General features: G+C 41.8%; 1 protein-coding gene across 3 annotated transcripts in view; it reads right to left on the reverse strand.

Annotated features, from left to right (window-relative positions):
• Positions 1–14,487, reverse strand: part of PRKCQ (protein kinase C, theta) — an 82,997-nt gene that overhangs the window by 23,448 nt on the left and 45,062 nt on the right. The window lies entirely within an intron of this gene.

A 14,487-nucleotide genomic window follows, 5' to 3' on the forward strand; every position in this document is an offset into this window, starting at 1 on the left:
GGGGCGGGGGAGCTTGAGTGGCAGCGTCAAAGGCAAGGCTGAGATCTTCAGGCCGTGGTCAGAGTTTTAGAGGTGGCCACGGTTCCAGGAAGCCTGAGCCCCTCCTACTGCGTGAGACAACACGTCCTCGATAACTGTATTCACGGCACTTTGCCCAGATTTTCTAGAGTCCCCATGAACCACAGAGTTAGTAATCCACAAAGTGTGGAGACACGTGTCGTGTCTGTGCATAAATTTGCACCTGAAAACCTCACCTGGGTGATTTTTTAACAGAATTAACCTTTAAGTTTTGATGTGAAACTAACTGTGGCCTCAGGGCATGCCAGGTGATGGTGGAAACAGCATTCTGGTCTGACAGTGACATATGTCGCCTGTTAAACATGCCACAGAAAAGGGGAAACCTAGCATTGTGGCAATTATCTCAATAATTCAGGCAAAAGTAAGCGCTATCCTCCTGCTTCTTCCAAAGTTGACCTTAGATGGGAGGTCACTGATATTGACTCTTTCTCCTGTGGGCAGGCCAAAGTCCTCTGCTGACATAAATCCAAACACTGCTATTTCCAACATACTTGGAGGCTGATAATTTGCCTCATCTGCACACACCTGCTTTCTCATTAGCACATCTTCCCTCGAGCTCTTTTTGTTATAAGTACCATACGAATAGTTCCTAATCTTTACCTTTTTACCCAAAACTGTGATGGCCTGTACGCACACAGGGGGATCTCCTACGTATCCAGGAGAATGAAGGGTATAAAAGTTTAAAGTGAGACCATTTATTACAGCGCTTAGATGAAAGATTCCCTTTAATTGTTAGGATGTTTACAAATTCCTATAAAGTCTGAAACTTCAGGATTTACAAATTGTCAGTTAGGACTTGGAGAATGTGGGGGAAGGCAACTCGAGGGAAAAGATTGACATCACTTGTACACACCCTTGGCCCGGCAGTCCCCTTGGTTCTCACGTCTAAATCCGACTCTCACCCTTGGTGGGAGTTTGGGGGCTGAATTTGTGCATCCACAGAGAGTCAGTTTACTGTGGGGCTCAGTCAATTTAGTACCATGGGCATTCCAAGAAGATCACACTGATGTGGTGATGACTAATTAAATAGTAATGGAGATTTATAGCATGTTGGATGTCACATTTAATCCCACTAAAACACATTATGGCTCCACAATAAATCTTCCAAAAACAGTCTGTTCTAGTTCTATCTTTATATAAAGCTGGGGGTACCAAACAAAGCCCACTGGTTGTTTTTGGTTATTTATGATGGCATTTTGCTTCAGTTTAAGCCTTTGGTTTGGGTGAATAGCAGCGAAAACATGGGCTTTTTAAAGGGGGATAAGGGCAGCCCATGCCTGGAAGTCCAGCTTGGGTGGGCAGGATGGGGAAACTTGTTCTTCCTTGAGAGGGTGCTGTTTTGAGGATCTTTGCCCTCTTCTAGGGGTTCTGATAGCTGTTTGGAAGTCTCAGGGATCCACTTGTCAAGGGAACTGTTGGGTCCACTCTGGTCCCAATGAGATGACGCTGTGATGAAATTAGCATAAATGAATGTACATACAAAGCATGCAGTTAAGGGATTTGGGTTTTTAGTATCACATTTTGAAGGATGGAGAAACCTTTTCAAAGTTGAATCCCAAATCCTATTCATAAAATTTAAATATAAATAGAATAGACTCAAATTTTCCTAAATGGCTGGGAAGGGAGTGCTCAGAGATGAAGGTGACCTGCTGCTGACCTGGAACTCTGCAGGGGCCCTGTAAAAAAGAAAAGTCTTCCCACTGGAGAAACTCCAGATTGGGTGGGGTAGGACCAAACCCAGAAGAAGTCGACTCAGGGTCATTGTTAAGACCATGGTCTTTGCCCTCATTCAGACCCGAATTCAGAACTTGGAGAAGTTACTTAGCCTCTCCTGAGCCTAACAGTCTTCATTTGTGAAATGGAGGGAATGATATTCCCACCTCCTAGGGGTGTTGTTGAGCATTACATGAGATTATATATGTGGAAAGCTGGCTCAGGGTTGGCACTCAGCATGCACATGATATCTGGTGCTGTTGTAATTATAGGGAACAATTTAAAAGCCAGTAAAAAAATAATAACAAAGTAAAAACATACAGCAGCTCCTTCCCAGAGGAAGGAACTGAACAGTCCTGTGGCTCTTGACACAAAGAGGAAAATGGAGCCTTGGCTCTCCTCCAGTCTGTTCTTTCTGTTCCGGTCGAGCTGAGAGAAAATGCAAAGCAGGCTCGAGAGGGGAGCGTGATCTCCTGGGCTGTGGCCCCATTTCACTAGTGTAGACCTCTCTTCTTAGGCCTGGTAATACTTTAGCTGATGCAAATGATTCTTTTGGGGCAATGAAAGTTGGCATTGTGATGGCGTTGGGGGATGGGATGCTCCAAATCTGCCCTAGACTTAGAATTTGTCAACAATGCTGGCACCGCATTTGTGGAGCATAAGCTTTCGATTCTGATCCGTCACTAACTAGCCTGTAGCCAGGTAAATAGCACCATCCCTGAGCCTCAGTCTCAACCTCTGAAAAATGAGAAGTATCAGCTACATTCCCCTTTACTAAAGACTCCTTGATTTTCACCATTTATATTTCACATTTAGTTTCCCCCCGTTTTCTTGGGGGAAGAGATAAAATTAACAAACTGTGACTGTTGAGCACATTATAAGACTAATGTACTAGCAACATTTCCCAAATAATAAAATATATATTGGTAAAAAGATGTTATGCTTGCAAAATTCTTAAGAGAAGTCTGTGTCTAGAAGCAAGGCATATTTGAAGTAAAATTAAAGAAATAGTGATGAGTCTTTCCTTTGAACCTTTCTCAAAGGAGGTAAGATTTATGGCTGGGTTGATGGCCCACCATAACACCCCAGATGAGGTTAAAAAGTAGATGTCAGAGGACCTCCACCTATTTAAGTAGTCTTCTGGTTATGCTAATAGAGCTTGATTATTGGTTGGGGGAAAATTCTCCTGTGTCCCAAGGGTCCTGACCGCTTTAACATTTGAATTAATCCCATCATGGGCCAAGGGCTGAAAAGCAGAATGGGTTAGAACAGATTGTGGTTTAGCACTCTTTTGAGTAGACAAGAGTAGCAGGAGACTGACTTTTTGATTCGTCTTTGGATTTTGTTTCTGAATCTTGTGTCTTATTCTTTTAGAAAAAACACCAGGCAAACTGCCTGAAATCTGAGAAGTAAAGAAAAAAGTACATTGAGACTGGTAGGAGGAGCAAAAGCATGGAACAGGCTGGTCTGACACCCATGCTGTGGTGTTTTAATCAGGAGGGATATCTCTGCTGTGGAGGCCACTGGTGAAGAGCAAGGGATTCCAGTCCCACCCCAGACTCCAGCCCAGGGTTCCAGAGCTGGGAAGAGAATTCCCCATAACTTCAGGCTGTAAAAACCAGCAGGGATTGTGGCTGAATGAAACGGAGACTGTGGGAGTCCCAGCACTTCCTTTTAAAGGGCCAGCACATAGACTTACTCAGACTTGATCACTCTGGGCTCCAATGCTTGGGGCAGGGGGGGGGGGGCTTGAAAGGAAACTGGGATATTCAGGGAGGAACTGGATTTTCTGGCATCAGGGAAAGAACTCAGGGGCAGCTTTCTCCAGATGGGGATGCTTGCAGGGGTCATGTTCCTGTGCTGGGACCTCCCCTATTGCAGAGCTGATTGGCAGCCATATCTGAGTTTCCATCAGCTTGGCTCATACTGTTCACTCTGCCCTGGTGACACCCTAAGACACCACCCTATCCAATTTTCAGGCCCATCCAAATTGTTTGCAGTGGCTTTTCCATATGAATGGCCTGTTCTGGCTCAGGCTTCAGACTTTTCTAAAATCTCTTAAACAAGCAACAGCCAGCATCAGCATGTCCCCTACCTATCAATAAGAGGCCCAAGACCCAGCACTAGCATCAGCTTGCCTTGATTCATCAGCTTGCCTTGGCTTCACCTGGGCACATCCAAGTGCAATACAAGTAGCAGCCATCTGCAGATGGCTCTATAGCTCCTGAAGGGTGGCCCCAGGAAGTGGCTTATTGCACCTCCTGGTAGGCCCTAGAGCCAGTGAACCTAGTGGACAGCTTCAAAACTTACCAGATTACAACTCTACACATCCACAAGTGACACACTCAAGGGGCAGAATCAGTGAGCACCAAAGTCCCACTAAAGCAAGTCCTGCTCCATAGGGGTATCTCCTGCACAGCAACTCTTTCACTGTAATCACAGTTGGTCCTCACAGTCAATTGGCCTAGAGATAAATTCCTTCCAGTGACACCAACAGCAATAAAAGCTCAACTACAATAAGACAGTGCATGTAGCCCACACAAGGACACACCTAGAATGCCTAGCTCAGGTGACTGGGAGGCTGAGCTACTGGGCCCTATAGGACACCTACTACACAAGGGCACTCTACCAATTCCAGGAGACATAAAAGCTCTACCTAATACATAGAAAGAAAGACATGGAAGCAGTCAAAATGCAGAGACAAAGAAACATACCACAAATAAAAGGACAGAAAAAGATCTAAATGAAATGGAAGCAAGCAAACTATTAGATACAGAGTTTAAAACAATGGTTATAAGGTTGCTCAAGAATATTAATGATAGGTTCAAGGGACTTAATGAGAGCATCAAGGGACTTAGAGAGACGTTCAGGGATCTTAGTGAGAATTTCAAAGACATGAAAAAGAACCAGTCAGAAGGCACAAAACACTAACTGAAATAAAGAATAATTTACAAGAACTCAAAAGTAGAATAGAGGATTCTGAGAATCAAAGCAACAATTTGGAATATGAGGAAGCAAAAAACATCCAATCAGAAGAGCAAAAATAAAAAAGAATAAAAAAATATGAAGATAGTATAAGGAGCCTCTGGGACAACTTCAAGTGTACCAACATTTGCATTATTGGGGTACCTGAAGGAGAAGAAAGAGAGCAAGATAATGAAATTCTATTTGAAGAAATAATGACAGAAAACTTCCCCTACCTGGTGAAAGAAATAGACTTAAAAGTGCAGAAAGTGCAGAAAGTCCCAAACAAGAGGAATCCAAAGAGGTCTATACCAAGGCACATCAACATTAAAATGATTAAAGACAAAGAGAGAATCTTAAAAGGAGGAAGAGAAAAGCAGTTAGTTACCTACAAGGGAGTTACCATATGACTGTCAGTTGATTTTTCAACAGAAACTTTGCAGGCCAGAAGAGAAGGGCAAGAAATATTCAAAGTGATGACAAGCAAGGACCTACAACCAAAATTACTCTACTCAGCAATGTTATCATTTAGAATTGAAGGTCAGATAAAGAGCTTCACAGACAAGAAAAAGCTAAAAGAGTTCATCACCACCAAACCAGTATTACATTAAATGTTAGGTATTCTTTAAGAAGAGGAAGAAGAGGAAAGAAGAATAAGAATAAGAATAAGAATAAGAATAAGAATAAGAATGAGAATGAGAAGAAGAAGAAGAAGAAGAAGAAGAAGAAGAAGAAGAAGAAGAAGAAGAAGAAGAAGAAATATGAACAATAAAATGGCAATAAATATATACCTATCAAGAATTGAATCTAAAAACAAACAAAGAAAACAAAACAAAAGAACACACCAAAAAATCTAATGAACAAAATAAACTCGTGAATAAAATAGAATCAGAGGTATGAAAACACGGAACAGACTGATGAATCTCAGAGAGAAGGGGAGTAGGGGGCTGGTCAGAGATTAACCAAAGATCTTATATGCATATATGCATTACCTATGGACACAGATAATAGGGGATGAAGGCCTGGGGTAGGGCAGAAACCGGGTAGAGGGGAACAATAGGGGGTAAATGAGGGACATCTGTAATACTCTCAACAATAAAGATTAAAAAAAAAAAAAAGAAAGAACACCAGTAGGCCTGCTAGGAGAAGAGTATTATCCCTGATTTTGCAAAAAGAATTAAAACACTAGAGTAGAGCTCAACCTTTAGGGTCCTGGCCCCAGTTCAAACATTTCATGAGTTTTTTTTTTCTCCCTTTGCCTACCTAGTAGCTCCCAGGAAAAGTGAATTTTAAAATAGGAGGGTTGCCTACTCAGTCGGTTTCCTGCAGGAGGAAACAAAAATGGACTGCTCTGTAAAGTGAGCATTCCTTTAAGGCTTCATGTTCATACCATTCATGGTCTTCTGAGTGAGTTCTGTGAGTGTTCTTCCTTCACCCACTGATCTTATTAATGAAACAGTAACACATTGAGCATATTTCCATCCTGTCGGTGAAGTGAGTTTTAGTTGGGGTTTGACAGTACGATTACATCGATTACATTAGGGCCACTGGAGGAAGTGATTCATCGAATAATGCTGAAGCACCTATGGCTAACAAGAAAGCATTGGGTATATCATTCAATACCTGTATTTATCCATCAGCTCTTCAATTTACAAATATACCTAATGTACGCATGCTGCTCTCTTATGCCAGACCATCAAAACAAGAGAGTTTTAGCTTTGCTGTGATTTTCTGACAAGTGAAGGCAATAATCAATACTGGTATTCAAAACTGTGGTAATATTTTTGAGACCTTTAAAAATGATATATATTATAGTCTTGCAAAATCATTTATATCTATTTTATATTACTTATATATAAATAAAGTCATATATATATATATATATGAGAGAAAAAAAACTTTCAAGAATTCAAAATAGCCTAGTGGTTTTGCAAAGAATTCAGTGTACAAAGTACAGAATTTTCCAGTTTCCATAAATATCTTTCATAACTTGGTTGAAAAAAACTGCATAGCTAGTCCTCCCATGTTCTTATAAAAATATGAGATCACTTCAGTGGGACTCTAAATTCTTTTGTATTCATTTATTGTGTGAAATACCTACATGAAATTTCACTGTGAAAGTGATTGATACTGGTAAAATGAAGAAAGGGAGATAATCACTGACTACAAGAATAGAAATGTAAATAGTTTGCTAATCTAAGAACTAGAAAAAAATAATTTTCCAGATAATATATATATAATAATTTCAGTGATTTTCAAGGCCAAGTCTTTTAAATAATTTTGGTCTAAATGTAGCCAGTACATTGCCTTGGATTCTCCATCTTTGTGAGTCTCAATCTTTATACTTGCACTAGAGGCCCAATGCACGAAATTCATGCAAGAGTAGGCCTTCCTTACCCCAGCTGCCAGCACCGGCTTTCCTCTGGCACCCAGCACCCAGGCTTCCCTCTGGCCACCGGCAGGCACCCGGGACCCAGGCTTCCCTCACAGCCCTGGTTTTGTCTGGAAGGATGTCCGGTTTAATTAGCATATTATGCTTTTATTATTATAAATGGTTGATGCACTGAGTCTGAAATAGTGTCAGAAGTAGAGGTGGGTCCCCTTCATCAAGGTTTACGTCTTTACTTCTACTTAGTGTTACACCCCAAACAAACTTTTAGTTGAAAATTATAATCCATAAGAGCTGCCTTTTTTGACCTCCTCAGCAATGTAGTCATGAGGACATGGAGGGGCTTCCTGTCTCAAAATACACCACGGAGCTGGGGTCAGGGCTACCCAAACTGTGTATTTGGAAGAAGCACCCAGGTGGGGGTGGACTTGCATCTGGCCAGCACTCCTGGTGGGCACACTGGATGCTGGGTTCACCCAGAAGTCCCACTGGCACACTTACACACCTATGTTAGTTTGGTCACACCAGCACTCAGTTTCTTAGGTATACTTGTAATTTAGAAGGCTGGAGCAATTCTGGATCTGGAGGACTTTATTTCTTCTATATTAAGCTATAAATTAAAACACGTTTCTTGCCTTAGTTAAGGAATATACCATTAAAAATCTTAACAGATAGTCATATATGTACTTTTTATATCTAAATGTAGTGTGTGTATGTGTGTGTGTGTGTGTGTGTGTGTGAGAGAGAGAGAGAGAGAGAGAGAGAGAGAGAGAGAGAGAGGCTCTGTAGACCAACAAACACATTCATTAGGGTCTGTTCATATTTCTACTGTAAACTCTCATTAGTAAAATTCACTGCCTTCAGATAGATTCATTAGTACATATCAGAAATAATGTGCTCAAGTTTGTACCTTGCAAAAGGGACTCAGGCTCAGTTGTATTTACTGGCTTGATTGTCCCATGGGGTCTCCTTGCATTAACGGATAGATTATTTTCCTTTATAACAGAAGTACAAACAGGACTCATTTCATGAATTTTTAAACTGTTTTCCCTGACATGATTAGGTCTCCAATGAGAGGCAGTATAGCAGTTAGGTCTATGGACTTCACCACCAAGCTGCCCTAGTTTAAATCCTGGCTCCCCTACTTCACAGCTCTTTGACTTTTGGTGTGTTGGTCACCTTCCTAAAAGGGGCCACCTCATTCTCCTTATCTATAAAACAGGGATAGTAATAATAATGTCTACTTCATAAGGTTGCTGTGAATATTAAATGCCCTTAAAGGTGTAATGTGCCTAGAACATGGACTGGCACATAGTAAATGCTCTGTAAATGTCAGCTGTTGTTGTTATATTTATGACTGTAGTTATTACATATGATATACATGCCATGCATGTTGAGAAATACAGATTCACAAGCACAGAGGGGTCTCAGGAACAGACTGAGTTTTACAGAATATAATTGTGAGGTGAAAATGATCTACTCTACTGAAGATTTTAAAGTTACTAAACTATCACTGCTACAAAGAAAAAAAGATACCAAAAAAAGGAAGAATGAATTACTTAAAAATTTTAAGCGAGTGATTTGTCTACCACCTTATGATTATATGATATATATTCCCAATATTTGCCAAAGGAGTAGGTTATTCCTGTTCAGATTTAGGCTACTGAAGAGCAAATTCCCAAAAGTACAAGGAATATCTAGGGCTTTTCACTCTGTCAAAATATCAAATTCAAAGAGATCTGGAATAAGTCTGAGTCACTGAGAGAGTTAAATGAGTACGGCTATTTGTAGGGCTGGCATGGAGATTTACAGCAAGTGTTTGATGTCAACTCAGATGCTCTCTTTTCCAGCTCACCTGAGTTGAAGCTGGCAGGCTAAATGTGAAGAAAGCATAACCAAGCATAGGGTAGTAGTCATCTGGTTATATACTTTAAAAATCACTTTAATCTGAGTAATGCAAAAAGAATCAAAATAACAGAAAGATCTAAAAAGGGAGGCATCATTAAAATAAAAATCTATTTTCACAATATGACAGAAAGATGATTAAATGCAAAATTAAAGTGATAGAGTTAATAGAACTGGTTGAATAGTTCTCACAGGACTGTGTTTGCACACACAGATATCATTTAGAGAAGTTGAAAGTCTTAGGGCTGTCAAAATATATCAATATTTAAAACATATGATAGTTCTTTAAAAGAACATTTTGTAAATGAATAGTCTAGAATCAGGAAAGGGGAAAATGTAATGGTAGACTTAGAAGTTAGTATATTTTTAGAAGTTATATGATCTAACTTCTATACTGCTTTCCCCTTAGAATGATTACATTCCTTTTAAATAAGAGAATGAAAATAAAGAACTTGGAAAATCATTTAGCAATGATGACTATTCAATATAGCTAATGATTGCCAAATGTTCATGCATTATTGGATAAATGAGAAATTTATAACAGTAAAGAAATTAGCTAATGATTTTATCAAAACAACAACAATTAGTTTTGAAAATACACAGAAAAGTTGGCAAGTGTAATGCAAATAAGGTCAAGAATATATACTCCCTCTTCAGGAAAAATAAGGCAGGGAAGGAGGAAAAGAATAATTGTAACCATTTTTGTGCTATTTTTTCCTTCAATGCCTAGTAAATTAATGTGACAAATTTATACAGGAGAAGATTTGCAATGCCTCAAGAAGAAATAAAATTAGAATAAAAATATGTATTACAAATATCTAAGTACTAGAGGCCTGGTGCATAAAATTCATGCATGGGGGGAGGGTGGGTCCCCTCAGCCCAGCCTGCACCCTCTCCAATCTGGGACCGCCTTGAGGGATGTCTGACTGCCGGTTTAGGCCCGATCCTGGAGATTGGGCCTAAACCGGCAGTGGTTTAGGCCTCCTGGAGATTGGGCCTAAACCGGCAGTCAGACATCCCTCTCACAATCCTGGACCGCTGGCTCCTAATCACTCACCTGCCTGCGTGCCTGGTCGCTCCTAACTGCCCCCCCCAACCCCCCGCTGGCCTGATCACCCATCACTGCCTCTGTGTGCTGGCCTGATCGTCCTTAACTGTCCCCCCGCCTGCCTGATAGTCCCTAACCACTCACCTGCTTGCCTGATTGCCCCTAACCGCCTCTGCCTGCCTGCCTGGTTACCTCTAACCACTCGCCTGACTGCCTGATCTCTCCTAACCACTCGCCTGTCTGCCTGGTCGCCCCTAACCACTCACCTGCCTTCCTGATATCCCCTAACCACTTGCCTGCCTGCCTGATTGCCCCTACCCGCTTGCCTGCCTGATTGCCCCTAACCACTCAACTGCCTGCCTGATCACCCCTAACTGCCTCTGTCTGTCTGCCTGATTGCCCCTAACTACTCACCTGCCTGCCTGATTTACCCTAACTGCCTCTGCCTGCCTGCCTGGTCACCCCTAACTACATGCCTGCCTGCCTGATCACCCCTAACTGCCTCTGCCTCAGCTCCTGCTGGCTCCAGCTTCCCTCTGGCACCTGGGACCTGGGTTTCCCTCCGGCTGCCGGCAGACACCCAGGACCCGGGCTTCCCTTGCAGCCCTGGCTTTGTTTGAAAGGATGTCTGGTCTAATTAGCATATGCTTTTATTATTATAGATACCTGTATATATATATATATATATGCTGTGTGTGTTTGTATCTTGATGAATGTGTCTTAATAATTACCAAGAAGGCTAGTGATAAATTTAGAATTCCTCAAAATTCCTACTCTTACTCCCCTCTGCCCCACCCCTTCCCACAACAGAACCTAGGAAGCTGTCCCACATGCTTCAAGCTATTTGGATATGGAATTCTGGGGTCCTGGAGCATGGTTTTGGAATAGGGACAGGGGCTGAGGAGGGCATGATCCCTTGTTCCACAAGGAGATGTGTGGCTTGAGGAAGGCCAAAGGGAGGCTTCTAAAGTAAGGGGCTGGGCAGACCCCCTTTTACTTGGGTCTAAGATTTAGGACATGCAATGGATAATTTTCCAGTTAAATCAGTTGTGAGTTGGATTTTGTGTTTAGGTACCTTGATATTTCACCTTTATTAATAGATTTAGATTGACAGTATGATCTAGAAAAGGCCACTAGACTGTGATGGGCTAGGTTGATCTTTGGATATCAATTTCTTTAGTGTCAAAATGAGGGGATCTGACCCCTAATTACATCTATTGAGTCTGTCATAAGAAAAAAAATGAGTAAAACAAATCAAATTAGAAGCTATAAGCAATTAAGATGTCCCCCAAAGCTGAATGGATAAACAAATGGTGGTACATCCAGATAATGGAATATTATTTGGCAAAAAAAAAAAAAAAAAGGAAAAGGGCTCTGAAGCCATGATAAGACATGGAGAAAACTTATATGCGTATTACTAAGTGACAGAAGCCATTCTGAAAAGGCTACATATTATATGAGTCCAACTAAATGATATTCTAGAAAAGGCAAAATTATGGAGACAGTAAAAAGTGGTGGCCAGGGATTTGGAGGAGGAGGATAGGATGATGAGGCAGAACACAGGATTTTTAGGGCAGTGAGAAACAATTGGGTGTGATACCATAATGGTGGATACATGTCATATATTTGTCAAAACCTATAGAATGTTCAATCCAAAAAGTGAACAGTAATGTAAACCATGGACTTTAGTGAATAATAATGTATCAATATTGACTCACCAGTTATAATAAATGTACCACACTAAAGCAAGATGTTAAAAATACCCCTATTTTTCCCCAACTACGGGGGCTGAGGGAGGAAGGATATGTGGGAACTCTGTACTTTCCACTCAATTTTTCTATAACCTAAATCTGCTCTAAAAGTCAAATCTATTAATTAAGAAAAACAACTAGTAGCTATGGGCTAGCCAATACATTCAAAGTAATGATAATATACATGACTGAAAAGAAAGCATCTTTAGATTCTTTCTCATATGGAATTTATACAAATATCAATAAAATGAGTGAAGAATATGGAAACTAATAAAGTTCTACTAGATTGTGATGTTTATTTGCCCTATAAAGGTAGAAGTTTATACAAAGAAGGTAGCATTGCAGAGTCTATTTAAAATATTTCTTGAAACAATGACTTTTAGAAACATGCTTTTACTTATTTTGGTTGACAGTGTCCACTCAAAAATTTTGTAACTGCTCTTATAGGAATAGTTTCTTTTTTTCTTCATAGTTCCTGGAGAATTACTGCTTTCCAACCCCCTTTTTTTGTTTTGTTATTGTTAAATCTCACCTGAGGATATTTTTTCCATTGATTTTTAGAGAGAGTGGGAGGGAGGAAGGAAGGAGGCAGGGAGATGGAGACAGAGAGACAAAGACAGACAGAGACAGAGAGAGACATAGATTGGTTGTCTTTCACACACAGCCCGACTGGGGCCAGGGATGGAACCTGCAACCCAGGTACATGACCTTGACCAGGAATTGAACCCAAGACTCTTCGGTGGGCAGGCCAACACTCTAACCACTTAACCACACTGGCCACGGCTTTATTTTTTAAGGATTTACTCCCATTCTGGATAAATATAAATGATGAAATGGCTTAGAACTCACACCCTAAGTTTCATTTCTTTGTCTTGAAGGCTGCCAGTTTCACCTTGCCAGTTTCCATCCCTGGGAAATTTCCATCGCACTCTTTCTTCTCAAACGTTGGCCCTTAGGTGGTACCTTGCAATGTCTGCGTCTGTCTCTCACTGAATCTTTATTGGCGCCCCTGTTGCTGACATTTCAGGCCTTTCTGCGTTTCCAGGTTCTCAGTCCCGTTCCTGCCCTTCTCATTTCCAGCCCGAGGCAGTGTCCTACTTTACTGGGGTGATTGCAATCACTGTGAGTAGCCTCAGATTTCCTCTCCTTCTAACTTAGTCTCCTCCTGTTATTTCAACTGTCAGAAGTGACTACTGTCCTTGCCAGAGTTTGCTGTAGTCTTTATCCTAAGCCCTTTCTCTTCCAGAATCTTCCTCCCTATTGTCTGGTTTCTTCCTCTGTCTCAAGCATTCTCCACTACTCTTAACCCTTAAGCCCTGTGATCATAGACAGTATGCTTCCCTCTTCTGAAACACACTTTCTGAGAGACCTCTGCAGAACCACTGCGTCTGCCCACCTGCCCCGCACTCCTACACCTCTGTCACCTGACTTAATGCTTTCAACCTCCTACTAAGATGCTTCTTTCTGCTCTTCCTAAATGCCAACAGCTGGCCTCCTCACCACTCTGAGCACTCCATCCCCCCTTTTTTTGGTGGAAATTCTTTCCTCTCCACGGACCCTACTCTGCTGGTCCCCCGCCCCCTCACCTCTTGAGAGATCTCTCTATTACTTCCTTTTCCTCATCTCCCTCCTATGACTGAAGAAGGGGCTTCTCTTTGGTTTGGTGCTTGAGCCTCTTTATTCCCAGAGTCCCACATGTGTCCCCTCCTCAGGGTATGTGCCATGACCCCTCAGATGCCGTGTGGTTGGGTTTTAGCATGGAACTGCATCTCCAAGGGCCCCATTTTAGGAGAAGTTTTTGCTTGGAACAATCAGTATTAAGCAGCGACGTGCTGTTTACCACAGATTTCTCTAAGACTGCTAGCTGAGGAAAGGACATTGAATTGACAGAAGTTTTAATGTGGAGAGTCGGATAAGAATGATTTGGGGCTGGAGGTGGAGAGCTCAGAAGCTGCAGAGGGCACACGAGCGGGGGTGAAGGGGAACTAATGGGACTGAAGGGGATGCTGAGGGTGGACATCCTCTCATCTGAGGTTGTCCAGGACCAGCCTTTCTGGCACCTGGGGATTGTGGCAGGCGTGTTGTAGTCAGCCCCGATAATTTACTATGGGACGGTTTCTCTTCCTTTTATTTCCGCCCGCCCTGAACATTATCTAGCACTCTGTGGGGAAATGAAAAAAAGGACAAGAACAAAACACGCTTCTTGGTATCAGGGAAAGTATCATTTACATGGAGAAACCAAGTAAGTGCCCCTGAAAGCAGGATGGAAAAGGCCAAGCCGCGCAGGAACAAATCACCTTTCTGGGTCTTGTAAGCGGAGAAGCCCGAGGGGCAGGAAGATAATGGTCATTAAGTCGCTTTAGTGAATCTGAAAGCTGTTGTGGAGGAGGGATCTCTGAGCCAGCTTTCAAAGGAGCAGATTCACAGATGAGAGCAGGCCTTCCCTCTAATCATACTTTCGAAGCAGAGGCAAGACGCTCATATCTTGAGGGAAGCCGGTGACAGAACTTTTGGGGCTTTGAGAGAAAAGCTGATAGAGAAATGGACTGACAGTATGGCCTCATGCGCCCTGAAGAAACATTATAAAAGTCACATAAATGTGAGAAAATATCTGTGAGCTTTCCAAGCATGTGTGCAGA

The sequence above is a fragment of the Myotis brandtii genome, unplaced genomic scaffold, assembly GCF_000412655.1.
Source record: "Myotis brandtii unplaced genomic scaffold, ASM41265v1 scaffold9, whole genome shotgun sequence".
Taxonomy (NCBI): Eukaryota; Metazoa; Chordata; class Mammalia; order Chiroptera; family Vespertilionidae; genus Myotis; species Myotis brandtii.